The sequence below is a fragment of the Ovis aries genome, chromosome 6 (genome assembly GCF_016772045.2).
Source record: "Ovis aries strain OAR_USU_Benz2616 breed Rambouillet chromosome 6, ARS-UI_Ramb_v3.0, whole genome shotgun sequence".
NCBI lineage: Eukaryota > Metazoa > Chordata > Mammalia > Artiodactyla > Bovidae > Ovis > Ovis aries.
This window is the reverse complement of record NC_056059.1, coordinates 36,404,025-36,416,511: the sequence shown is the minus strand read 5'-3', so window position 1 is coordinate 36,416,511 and position 12,487 is coordinate 36,404,025. Positions and strand designations below refer to the sequence as shown.

The following is a 12,487-nucleotide window of genomic DNA, read 5'->3' as shown; positions in this document are numbered from 1 at the left end:
AATAAGTATGATGGGGAAAATATATCTATCTCCTCCTGCCCATAAGCATTCCCGCTTCCTCTGATGGAAGACAGATTCACTGGTTCACTCTACTTCAGCGGCTCTGACAGCAGTGTACCACACCTGGACCTTAAGAGTCATAATTTACCTTCTGAATCTTCGTTCAAACATATCAGCAGTGAAGTAAAGACTTTATTAGCATAATATTTATTTTCATACCAAATAATTACATGAGATGTGAGTTAAGATCCCTGAGTTGGGAAGATCCCCTGGAGGAGGGCATGGCAACCCACTTGATCATTCTTGCCTAGAGAATGCCGTGGACAGAGGAGCCTGGCAGGTTACAGTCAGACACGACTCAAGCACCTTAGCACCCACAATAATACTGAGAATCTGCAATTTATACTGCTTTTCCAGAAATCTGGGGTAAATATCACCTTTACTGCCCACCTGCAGCTATCCCACAGATAAGACTTTCTCCATATAAGATTAATAACTGCTCCACTCATTTATAATGTCCAGCCTAGCACTGAGTAGGCAAGTATGAGTGCAAATGTGCCTAAGAAGATGCCTTTTGATGTTTTCTAGAAACAACGTTCATAATAACTATCATTGTTTGCATTACTTTTTGATTCACTGATACCTAAATATAAAAAAGAGTACCGTATTCATTCACATCCTTACATTGATATTGGTTATGACAAGGTCTCAAGGTCTCACATCATAAATAAGAATGAGCAGTGCTTCTATCTTGGGCACACTTATTCCTAATGTATACTTATCCATACTATGTGTGATGTTGATCACCTGCTTTCTGTGTGTCTGACTGTCTCTAACACCAGGGATATAGCACTAAAAAAAATAAACATCATGTTTTCATTAAGCATATTCTATTTGGGGAAAGAGGGACATGACTGAGCGACTATGCACTGCACAATGCAGATATATTAAAATATTTTAACCATTTCAGGAAAGTGTGGTTACTTCTAGAACTAAATTGGAATAAAAATCAGGATGTGTATAATTTATGAACCCAAAGAGCTTAAAAAAACTTTGTACATGGAATAATGGTTAATAATTGAAACAGTCATCATTTTCCTTAATATCAATCTTGTCCTAGGAGAAAAACTAACTTTTTCTATTAGTGAAAGTACCATTTCAAATTTTCATGTTTCTTACAAGATTTTCATTATTGGCTGAATGTGACCCCCCCACCTATTTTTTTTAAGCTAAACCATGAACAAAAAACTAGCACACAGTATGTGTGGTATACAGGTAAATGACTCAGCAGCTGAAGAAAACTGTACAACCAGAACTTCTGTTCCAGATTAGGTAGCAAACACTGAAGCATGTGACAAGTATTTGCTCTCATTAAAAAGAGATTACAATCATAATCAGCAATAATGGACCTAATCACGGGATGGCACCCTACTCTTATCTAGACATTCATCCAAGTGCTTGTCATGTGCTTTGACTTTTTGATGGCCAGGAAGTTATACTGTACATACAATCTTAGCCTCAAATAGAAAAAAAAAAAAAAAACAATTGGCAAAATGTTAATCTCTACTACAATATATCTCAGGGCCATGGGAAGGTCAGCTATTAAAAGAACCAAAATATTTAGCTTCATGGCGCCAGATTATTGAAGTAGCTTTTTATTTCCTCATTAATGCTCACACAAGGATTTATGAAAATTTGCTAATCTATTAGAACAGTGAGTTGCTGCTGACTCTGAAGCTGGAGAAAGGCCACTAGCTCAGGAATGTGGACCGCCTCCAGAAAGAGAAGCCAGCAAGAAATCAGGGACCACAGCCTCACAGCCACTTAGAATTGAAAGCTCCCCAAAACTCAATAAGTCTGGAAGCAAGAACTTGGGCTGACACCTTGGTTTTGACCTTGTGAGACCTGGAGAAGAGAAACCAGCTGAGCCTACACAGTTCTCATAAAACAATGAGATGGCAAGTATGTGATGTTTTAAGCCACTATATTTCTGGTAATGTGTCACAGCAGCAGCAACAGCAGTAGCAGTCTCACACATCCCCAGCTAGAGATGACTAGACTGAAACAGAGACATTCAGTAACTTTTCCATGTTCATACAACTACCAAACAGCCAAGCTGCAACTCAAATCCTGGCAGTCTGACCTCAGAGCACAGTCTGACCAGTGCATGCCTACAAAGCTCCCTTATGAGTATCACTATCACACAGAACCTAGCACTGTCTCAAATAGGTCAATACTTAACAAATGTTTCTTGAATCAACAAATAAATAAGCAGAACTGGTGAGGAGTAGCAGGAAACTACTACTGGGAGTAGGAATCTCCATTTATTTACAATCAAATATAACATCTTAGGTCCCGGGGTATATGTGGGGAACAGCATTTTAATAAAAGACTCTTAATTTCTCGGCACAAAATGCTTCATAAAACAACTAAGAAGAAACAAAACACGAATTCTGTTTCTTTCTAAACATGCAGAAGAATGGGGAAAATTATCATAATATGCCAGCTATCCTGGACTAGACTGAGTTTTACCTCTGCATTTCATTTCTCATGAGTGGAACCATGTCTTTTTAGAGTGATGAGAAGTTTATATACATAATTCTATCTTATGATTAATGGAATTGGTATTTTTCCATGTGAAAGGAGAAGTTATATTTTTACAGTTCTCTTGCAACCCTTGCCCATGACCAAGTTCTCAAATCCTCACACAAATTTCTCAAAGGGCAGAATGATAAAGTAACTAATAAAAATTAATAAGTGACAACCTGTTCTTAGACGTTATTAATAAAACTACAAATCTTATCATTCTGATTAGCTCCTGCAAGATGTAGAGTTATGTTTATTGCCAAATTAGCCTGTATCTAGACTGACACTGCCACTCCCAGAATGGACCTGCATGTGAAAGCAAAGGCAGAGGGTGCAGGAAAAACAAGAACTAGACACTGCTTTACATTTCAGTCCTATAACCAAAAACTAATGCTCAGCGACACCAAGTAGTACATCAGCAAATCTATGCTGCAGACATTCACTGAATGCCTGTCAGTGGGGATGAAGACATCAATTAAAAACATAGCAAGCATTTAAATGATCGATCCATATAGCAAAACTGGGAGCTCACATCTAGGCTAAATGTGAGACACAAGGGTGTAACAGCTGAAGATTTTCTTTATAATGTAGGAAGGTCTACACACCAGAGAATGGGAAAAGCTATCATTCCAATATAGGAGGGCAGCCTCCCACAGTGACGCTAATCTTCAAAACTACTGGCAATATTGCTGCCAATAAAACTTGGCTTTCTCCATAAAGCTAGTGCTATAGTAAGTGGGCAAAGTACAGTAAGTATGTAGTTTCAGTGCAAATCGTGTTACTACTGTTCTACCTAATCCCCACTACTGAGCCAGCTGACACTATTGCTCAGCTGTAAGTGGACTGGGCTTATTTAATGTCCTGTGACTGAAACCATTACCCACAGTTATTTAAGGTTGTTTTGGATGTCCCCTTCTTCCCCTGAAGTCTTCAAATTGTTTATGGACTCAGTGTAAAAGTTGACTATGCTCATGGGCTCAGCAAAGCATGGGCTCAAGGCAAAGCTTAACATGGTTCAGGTAGAGCTGGAGGTAGCTAGCAAGCTGGTCACTTGCCATCCCTTCAAACCGATACCATTTAAACAATAAACAAATTTTCAGTATTTTATGAATTGATTCTATTGATACGGGTTGTTTTACCTTTTTTTTTTTTTTCTCAGTAAGTCCCTTGTTGGCTGTTCTCTCTTTTCCTCTTCCAGCTCAATCTAAATAAGACTTCTTCATGAAAGCATTCACGAAGAGTGCAGAATTTACTGAAGATTTCACTCAGTTTGTGATAATTCATTTCCAAAACCCCCAACAGACATTATTTTCATGGCCCTGGAGCTTCTGGATCTCTCTTTTTCCCCTTCAAGCCTATAATTTTCATGTTATTACAAAACTACTGCCTGTACTATGAGGATAATGAAAATGAAAAATACAGACAATAACAGGTATTGTTGATGATGTAAAGAAACTTCCATTAATTGCTGATGAGAATGCAAAATCGTACAGCTACTTTGGAAACTTGTTCCTTAAAATGTTAAAGTCACCATTTGGCTCAGTAGTTTCACTCCTAGATAGATACTCCAGAGAAATTAACACATATGTCCATATAAGAACTTGTACATAAACGTTCATAGCAGCATTATTCCTATGAGCCAACAGGTGAAAACAACCCAAATGCCCATCAATTGGTGAATGAATAAATACAGTGTAGTATAGTCATTCAATAAAATACTACCTAGCCATAAAAGAACAACACACTGCTTATGTTCCAAGATGGATGAATTTTGAAACTTATGCTAAGTGAAAGAGGACAGTCACAAAAGACAATATATTGTGTGATTCCATTTATAAGAAATGGCCATAACAGACAAACCTATATAGATGGAAAGTAGATTAGTGTTTGCCTATGACTAGTAGGAGAGGAGGGGAGAAGTTGGGAAGGAATGGGGAGTATATGCTAATAGGCTTGGAGTTTCTTTTGAAATGATAAAAATATTTTAAAACCAGATAGTAGTGATGATTGCCTTCTCTGAATACATTAAATACCACTTTAAATTGTACACGTTAAAAAAGTCAGTTTTATGGTATGTACATTGTATCTCAAGAAAGAATAAAGCAATTCTGTTGACTTTAAAATCCAGTGTAGGAAAAAGTTAGAAGAGAACTGTCCATTAAAGATGAGTTTATCTACTTTTCCTCTTCATATCTCACTAAGATGACAGGAATTTTTAAAGGTGTAAGTCATCAAGGATAAAGAGAACACAGCTGAAAAGACAAGAGTAAATAAAGATTTCAGCAAATTTACATACATGCACATTTACAACATATACATACCTCAAGACCAGTTGTTCTAATGCAGAATAATTTTGCTCAGTCTTGACCTTTCCAAATTTGCATAATCCCACGCATTACTTAACACTATCTCACAGTGTCAAAGGCCATTAAGAGGAAAATATTTATATGTATTTAGTAAACCAAAAATCATCTAGCTATTAGGATCTACAACCTTAGAGATCACAGGGAATTATAAATAAGACAGGCTTTTTTTCCTGTCATGTGGATCTGGATGGAAGCAGAACTAACTGGAATATCATAAAAATGTATAAAGTCATGTGTGGAAACCTGCGTTTCCTGGCACCACATTTTCAATTTATTCCAGTAGAGGTTTCACACATCTGAGTGACTGGCAGCTTGGGCAGATGGCAATGCTTTAATTCTGCTCTGTGTTTAGGTCTTCACCCAGGACAAAATGCATAATTTATATACTTAGCATTGCTTATAGAAAACCTAAAAGGCACACACTGAAAATGCAAAGGGCTTAGACTTGGAGTTTAATATAATGATTGTTTTTCATAGAAACAAATGTGTGAGTTTAATAATTTTGAAAGGAAAGGAACTTCTCAGTAAGAAGGAATGAACCTAGGGAAGGAAATATTTCATTTTTCCTATGGTGCTCTTACTACCCCAAGGGGTAATGACTTAATACCTAGTACATTATAATTTGCAAGGCAAAACCATTCAGCTCACATCAAACAATGCCAGTGACACTATGATATAGAATAGATAAAAGACAGCCTTAACTCAAACTTACCTAGTGAATTCCTCATGTAAGGAAAAAAAAAAAAAAAAAATAGTGAAAGGCTCAAGCACCAAGTCAGCAAATGAAATAAGCGTTCTTTACAATCAGGCATTATGCTGATTAAGATAGTGTTACTAGAGTGGTTTTCTTACGAAAAACAGATACAATCTAAATTATCAAAGCTCATAAACTAAAATTCAGAGGCACTTAACTCTCACACATTGTTTACACAGCTGCTATTATAAAATTCTCCCCATTTAAAATCAAGCATGGGATGGGTGAAAGGTAAAGGAGAATGTCCATTTAAAGAGACACACTGATCACATATTCTTCCCAAAACCCTACTTAAATGACAGTAAAATGATGCTTAAAAAGTAAGCACCCATGGGCAAAAAAAGAACAGCAGAGAAGACAGAAGGAGAGGAGATTTCAAAGCCATTTGGAAGTGAATGCAAGCGACTGAAAACAGACTGCATGAAAGCCTGTCAAGCTTCAGGCAGCCCTCCACCACCCCAGCACCCAGGCAAGTGAGCCAGCAGGCAAGAGTGCTGAGGTTTAGGCTCTGCATAACGTCAGTGGATTCTTGGACGTCTGAAACAGCTAAGGTCTACAGTGAGGAAACAGCTGAAAACGTGAAGATGAGTGAAAATGTGCTAATAAATAACAGGCCCATTAGCATACTTCCCATCTCCCTCCTACTCCTGCTCAAGTAACTCAATAGCTGAAGAGAAAAATATGCGCACATATTGACATTTGTGGTTCCCCAATGAAACAGCTAGATTTCCTCTATCCCCACCATCTAATCCTCCTGAAGTGAAGTACACCAGTAGACAAGCCCACTGGTCCACGTACAAAATGCTACTCCTAAATCTCGACAGCCAAAGATCCTCACATGTTTGAGTAAAGAGAGAAAGAGAAATCCCGCAAACAGAAATATAGGGGGGAGGAAGACCACGCCAAAGCCACATAAACAAACATCCCCCAAAGCCTTATTTTTATCTCAGAAAGAAGAACACAGTGCAATAAAACAAAGTACTTCGAAAAAATAATAGAGTGTGAATGTGTTCGATATTAAAGTCAAAGGCTAAAATTTTAAAATAAAGTTAGAAAATAAAACTGATTAAATTTCATAGAAAACAGAATTTAAAGACAATAATCAAACTCAAACCTCTACAGGAACAATAAAAGATAATATAGGTACATTTCCAAGACCAAAAGACAATATTTTCCAGGCTGAAGGGATCTGCTGAGTGTCCAACACAATAGAGAGAAAAGACTGCCAGGAAGGGCAGGTCTGGGAAGATTTCGGGGAAGGAAGCTCAGGGTGACACCTACTACTGGGGTTCAGATGAGAGAAGAAAAAGGGTCCAAGAGCAATCTCCCCAGAAATAAACAATTGACAAATTATTTCACATTTTGAAAAAAACAGGCAATGGTGGATGCATTGGAACAATCTAAAAAATGCAGCTTATTTTCATTCAGACAATTCCCTATAAATCTAAGAGATATTAACATCAGGCAATACACTTCACACAAGTACGTACACACCCTTATGTAGTGCTAACAAGGCATACCTTAATTAAATACATACAAAAATTATCAGTTAAAATTGTGGTAGAATGATACTGGAGTAAATAACAGAGTAACATAGCTAATTTTGCACATTTCTTAAGCAGAAACAATGAGATAACATCTGGAAGTAATCAAGATAAAACATTATATTATCAAATGGAAGGAAATATCAAAAGAACAGCTAGACAAGTGAAAACTGATTTCCTCTGGGAAAGAAAATTTAGGGCAGCCAAAGCATGTTTAGGGATTTACTATATAAATCTTTCTCCTTTATTTAATTTTTTAATAAAACCATATGCACATACTAGTCTGACAAAAATATTTCTTTAAATAAAGGAAAATGTTAAAAGCAATATGATGAATTTTATCAAGTAATAAAATTACTTAAGAACATGTCACTTCAGTATTTGATTAAAAATGTTACTGACAAACCACCAAACCCATTGCATTAACCACTCATTACCCCTTCTTCCCTAACACACTATGTTCACTGTTGCAATCATGTACCTCTGTTTTCCAAACACCTTTGTTTTTGTAATCCTTTCTTCCTAAGCACACACCATTTGTGGTAATTCTACCAGCCCTCCAAAAGTCCCAGTTCACGTATCACTTCCTTCTTTCATAAACCCTTCTTATCATCTGATTTAGTGAGGATTCTTCCCCTCAAACTCACTCTGTTTTGTATATCCTGGCTTTCTGTGTACCTGCTCTATTCCCCTAATAAACCTGTAAGCTCACTGTTCACAAGACAGTATCCTACTTTCCTATGTGAGCAATAAAATATCAAACAATGCCTTTGCGTGTGTGTATGCTCAGTTGCTCAGTCGTGTCCGACTCTTTGAGACCCCATGGACTGTGGCCTGCCAGGCTCCTCTTGTTCATGGAATTTTCCAGGCAAGAGCACTAGAGTGGGTTGCCATTTCCTCCTCCAGGGAATCTTCCTGATCCAGGGATCGAGCCTATGTCTCCTGCAGCTCCTGCATTAGCAGGCAGATTCTTTACCACCGTGCCAACTGGGAGGAAACAATGCCTTTACCTCAATTTATGATTAAAAAATTTTTAATCACTGATTTCATATAAAAGAGTCCTGTACTATTTGTAACATGCAATATTTGCAGGCTCACACTTTCATTAAAATTATATAAAACATTTCAAAAAATAAAAATTGGTAATTGATAGCTATTCCAAAAATATTCCTGATGAATTTCTGGAAGATTTGGTCCATTTTGTGTGATTTACCGGGCAGAACAACAACCAAAAGTTTAAGCAGTTTCAATTAATTTGGGCAAGAATTTTGAAATTTTCATTTAACTCCAAACTGGAACTCACTTTCCCCCCTTTCCTTCCTCCTCCTTAATCGTTAGGCAGGTAGGTGCATTCACTCTTCTGTAACTTTTGTAATTTTTTATTTAGGAAACAGGGACAGTAGAATAAAGGGGTTAATTTTGAGGTTAAAAGTTAAAAACTTGAAGGAAATCACACTAAATGGTTCATCTTTATATAACCAAGAAACCAAGGGGTGGGAGCAAGGGCTGAGGATAAACTGGTACATAAGCATGGGGATGGAAGGTTGCATTAAAACTCTGGATCCCTGTGTGTCACCTCTAAAGATGATGATTTAATCTGTCTAGGATGTAGTGATCTCTGGGATTTTTCAAAGGTTCCCAGACAATTCTTATGGGCTGCTACAATTGAGATGCACAACTTAATGTTTATTAAATATATGGTACATGACCAACACTGTTTTAACTGCTTCAGTGGATAAACTCAGTATCCACACAAGTTCAGGAAGTGCACTCCATAGTAGTAAAACTATGTGTGGTGGTTTTTACAGTGTTCACAAAGTCTGATACTTCTTCCTTCAAAAGATGGTGCCCAATTCCTCTCCTCCTGAATATGCTCCTAGTGAATATAATGTAGTACAAATGATGCTATTTGATTTCTGGGGCTAGGTCCCAGAAAGGATGGCTTCCATCTCTCCTGATGTCCTCACACTCTGGGGGAAGCCAGCTACATGTTACGAGAACACTCAAGTAGCCATCAGGAGGTGCTCACAGAGAAAAGAACTGAGGCGTCTCACCAAGAGCCAGCACTACACTGTCAGCCATGTGAACAAACCACCCTGGAAGCAGATCTCCCAGCTCCAGTCAAGCCTTCAGATAACTGCAGCCCTTGGACAACTCTTGAGAGCAACTTCCTGACAGAAAATACATGTTTAATGCAGTTTTCAGACAACTGCTATGTAGCAATAGGTACCTAATATACTAAGACACAGAAAGGTTAAGTAACCATCCATACTAACGCAGCTGGCAGCAGGCAAACTAGTCAGAATGGACCAAGAGCCCATGCTCTAAACCACAGGCTGTAATTTCCTCCTCCAAAATGAATCTTATTTTCTCTGTATCTCATTAGAGTTGATGCTCAAATCAAAAGAGATTATATAAATAAAGTATCTTCTAGGTATTACACAGTGAGTAGTCACTAACTAGCGCCTATCATCACTAGAAGGAATAAATTCTTACACAGAATCAATATTAAAATACAAACAATTCATAGAAAATTATACAAAAAAACAAAAATAATACCCAGTAGTATTTTTTAGACAGCTTATCATTTATTTTAAACTCATTCCTTATTCCTATCTCTGCTAGTCATTAAAGATTTCTAAGGAAAAAAAAAAATCAGTTCCGTAGTAATTAATGATTTCTATTCTAGACAGTATCTAATTAGCATCCTCTGTAGGCATTTTACTAATTAATTTTTAATAATACATACACCAAATTGTGACAATTTTTTTTAAAAAAAAAGCAGTGCTATGGACTGAATTCTGTCCCTACAAAGTAACAGGTTAAAGCCTTGGGACTTCTTTGGAAGGAATGATGCTAAAGCTGGAATTCCAGTACTTTGGCCACCTCATGCGAAGAGCTGAGTCATTGGAAAAGACTGTGATGCTGGGAGGGATTGGGGGCAGGAGGAGAAGGGGACGACCGAGGATGAGGTGGCTGGATGGCATCACTGACTCAATGGACGTGAGTCTGAGTGAACTCCGGGAGATGGTGATGGACAGGGAGGCCTGGCGTGCTGCGATTCATGGGGTCGCAAAGAGTCGGACACGACTGAGTGACTGAACTGAACTGAAAGCCCTAAACTCCAATATGACCTAAACTCCAATATTTGGAAGGGGTAATTAAGGTTACATGAGGTCATAAAGGTGAGGCTCCCTCTTCAGATTCAGTGCAATCTTATCAAATTATTATGGCATTTTTCACAGAACTAGAACAAAAAAGTCTTAAAATCTGTATGGCTAAACAAAAGGCCCCAGATAGCCACAAAAATCTTGAAAAAGAAAACTGGAGCTGGAGAACTCAGGCTCCCTGACTTCAGACCTTATAACAAAGCTACAGTCAATAAAACAGTGTGGTATCAGCACAAAAGCAGACACACAGATCAGTGTAACAGAACAGAGAGCCCAGAAATAAACTCACACACTTATCAACTAATCTACGACAAAAGATGCAAGACTATGTAATGGGAAAGGACGGTTGCTTCAATAACTGGTGCTGGGAAATCTAGACAGTTATATCGAGAAGAATAAAATCAGATCATTTTCTCACACCATATAAAAAATAAACTCAAATTGATTAAAAACATAAATCTAAGACCCAAACCATAAAACTCCTAGGAGAAAACACAGGCAAGACACAAACTGCAGCAGTATTGTTTTGGATCTATCTCCTAAAGCAAAGGAAACAAAAGAAAAAACAAACAAATGGGGTCTAATTAAACGTAAAAGCTTCAGCATAGCAAAGGAAACCACTGAAAAAAATGAAAAGACAACCTATTAAATGGGATAAAATATCTGTAAAAGATATGCCCAGTAAGGGGTTAACATCCAGGATATATAAATAGCTCATACAATTCATTATCAATAAACACCAAATCAATTAAAAAATGGGCAAAAAGACCTGAATAGACAGACGTTCTTCCAAAGAAAACAAACATATGGCTAACAGGAATATGAAAAGATGTTCAACATCACTCATCAGTAGAGAAGTGCAGATCAAAACCACAATATGCTACCACCTCGTTCTTGTTAGAATGGCTATCATGAAAAAGACCACAAACAACAAATGTTGCTGAGGATGTGGAGAAAAGGGAAGCCTTGTACAATATTGATGAGAACTGGTGCAACCACTACGAAAAAGAGTATAGTTTTCTCAAAAAACTAAAAATAGAATTACCATTATGATCCAGCAATTTCAGTTCTAGATATACATATATCCAAAAAAATGTAAACGCTAATTTGAAAAGATACATGTAGCCCAATGTTCACAGTGGCACTATTTACTAAAGCCAAAATATGTAAGCCAACTAAGTGTCCTTCGATAGATAAATATGTATATACACATATATGTGTGTGTGTGTGTGTGTGTGTGTGTATACATATCTCAGCCATAAAATAAAATGAAATTTTGACATTTGCAACAACATGGATGAGCCTGGACAATATTATGCTTAGTGACATAAGTCAGATAGAGAAAGACAAATATTGTCTTATCACTTAAATGTGAAATTGAAAAACATAAAACAAATGAATACATGTAATAGAAACAGACTTGGAGAAATAGAGGACATCCCAGAAGCTACCAGTGAGAAGAAGGAAGAGATAAGGGGCAACACAGGTGGGGGTAGGGGATTAAGAGGCACAGATTATTACAGATAAAATAAATAAGGTACAAGGATATATTGGACAGCACAGGGAATATAGCCAATACTTTATAATAACTTTAAATGAAGTATAACATATAAACATTTTGAATCACTATGTTGTATACCTGAAACGAATATAATATTGCAAATGAACGCTACCTCAAAGAAAAACAGATGCTTAAGGACCTCTAAACAATCAATTTTAACTTCAACTATATAAAACAAATACTATTTTAGGACTCAATATTGCTTATGAGAAAGCACACTAGTGACTTTTCAGTCTCAAAGGACACTAAGCAAACACAATTTAATCAATATTCCCTACACAGAATTTAATGCCTCAGTCTTAGTACTTTGATGGCAATCACTAACTAGTCAGAAAAGAATTTCTTTGGCCCAAAAGCACCAGGGCTTTTAACTACTATGTTATTTATATATTCATATGCAAACAGTCTTAGAAATTATATTTAATAATAGCATTTCATAATCAGTTTAGTATTATTTTAGGGTAGAAGGTAAGGATCTAGAATAAGATACAAGGTGACAGTAATGG

The 12,487-nt window shown here is 37.0% G+C and overlaps 1 protein-coding gene across 16 annotated transcripts in view; it reads right to left on the bottom strand.

Annotated features, from left to right (window-relative positions):
• Positions 1-12,487, bottom strand: part of FAM13A (family with sequence similarity 13 member A) — a 340,765-nt gene that overhangs the window by 278,565 nt on the left and 49,713 nt on the right. The window lies entirely within an intron of this gene.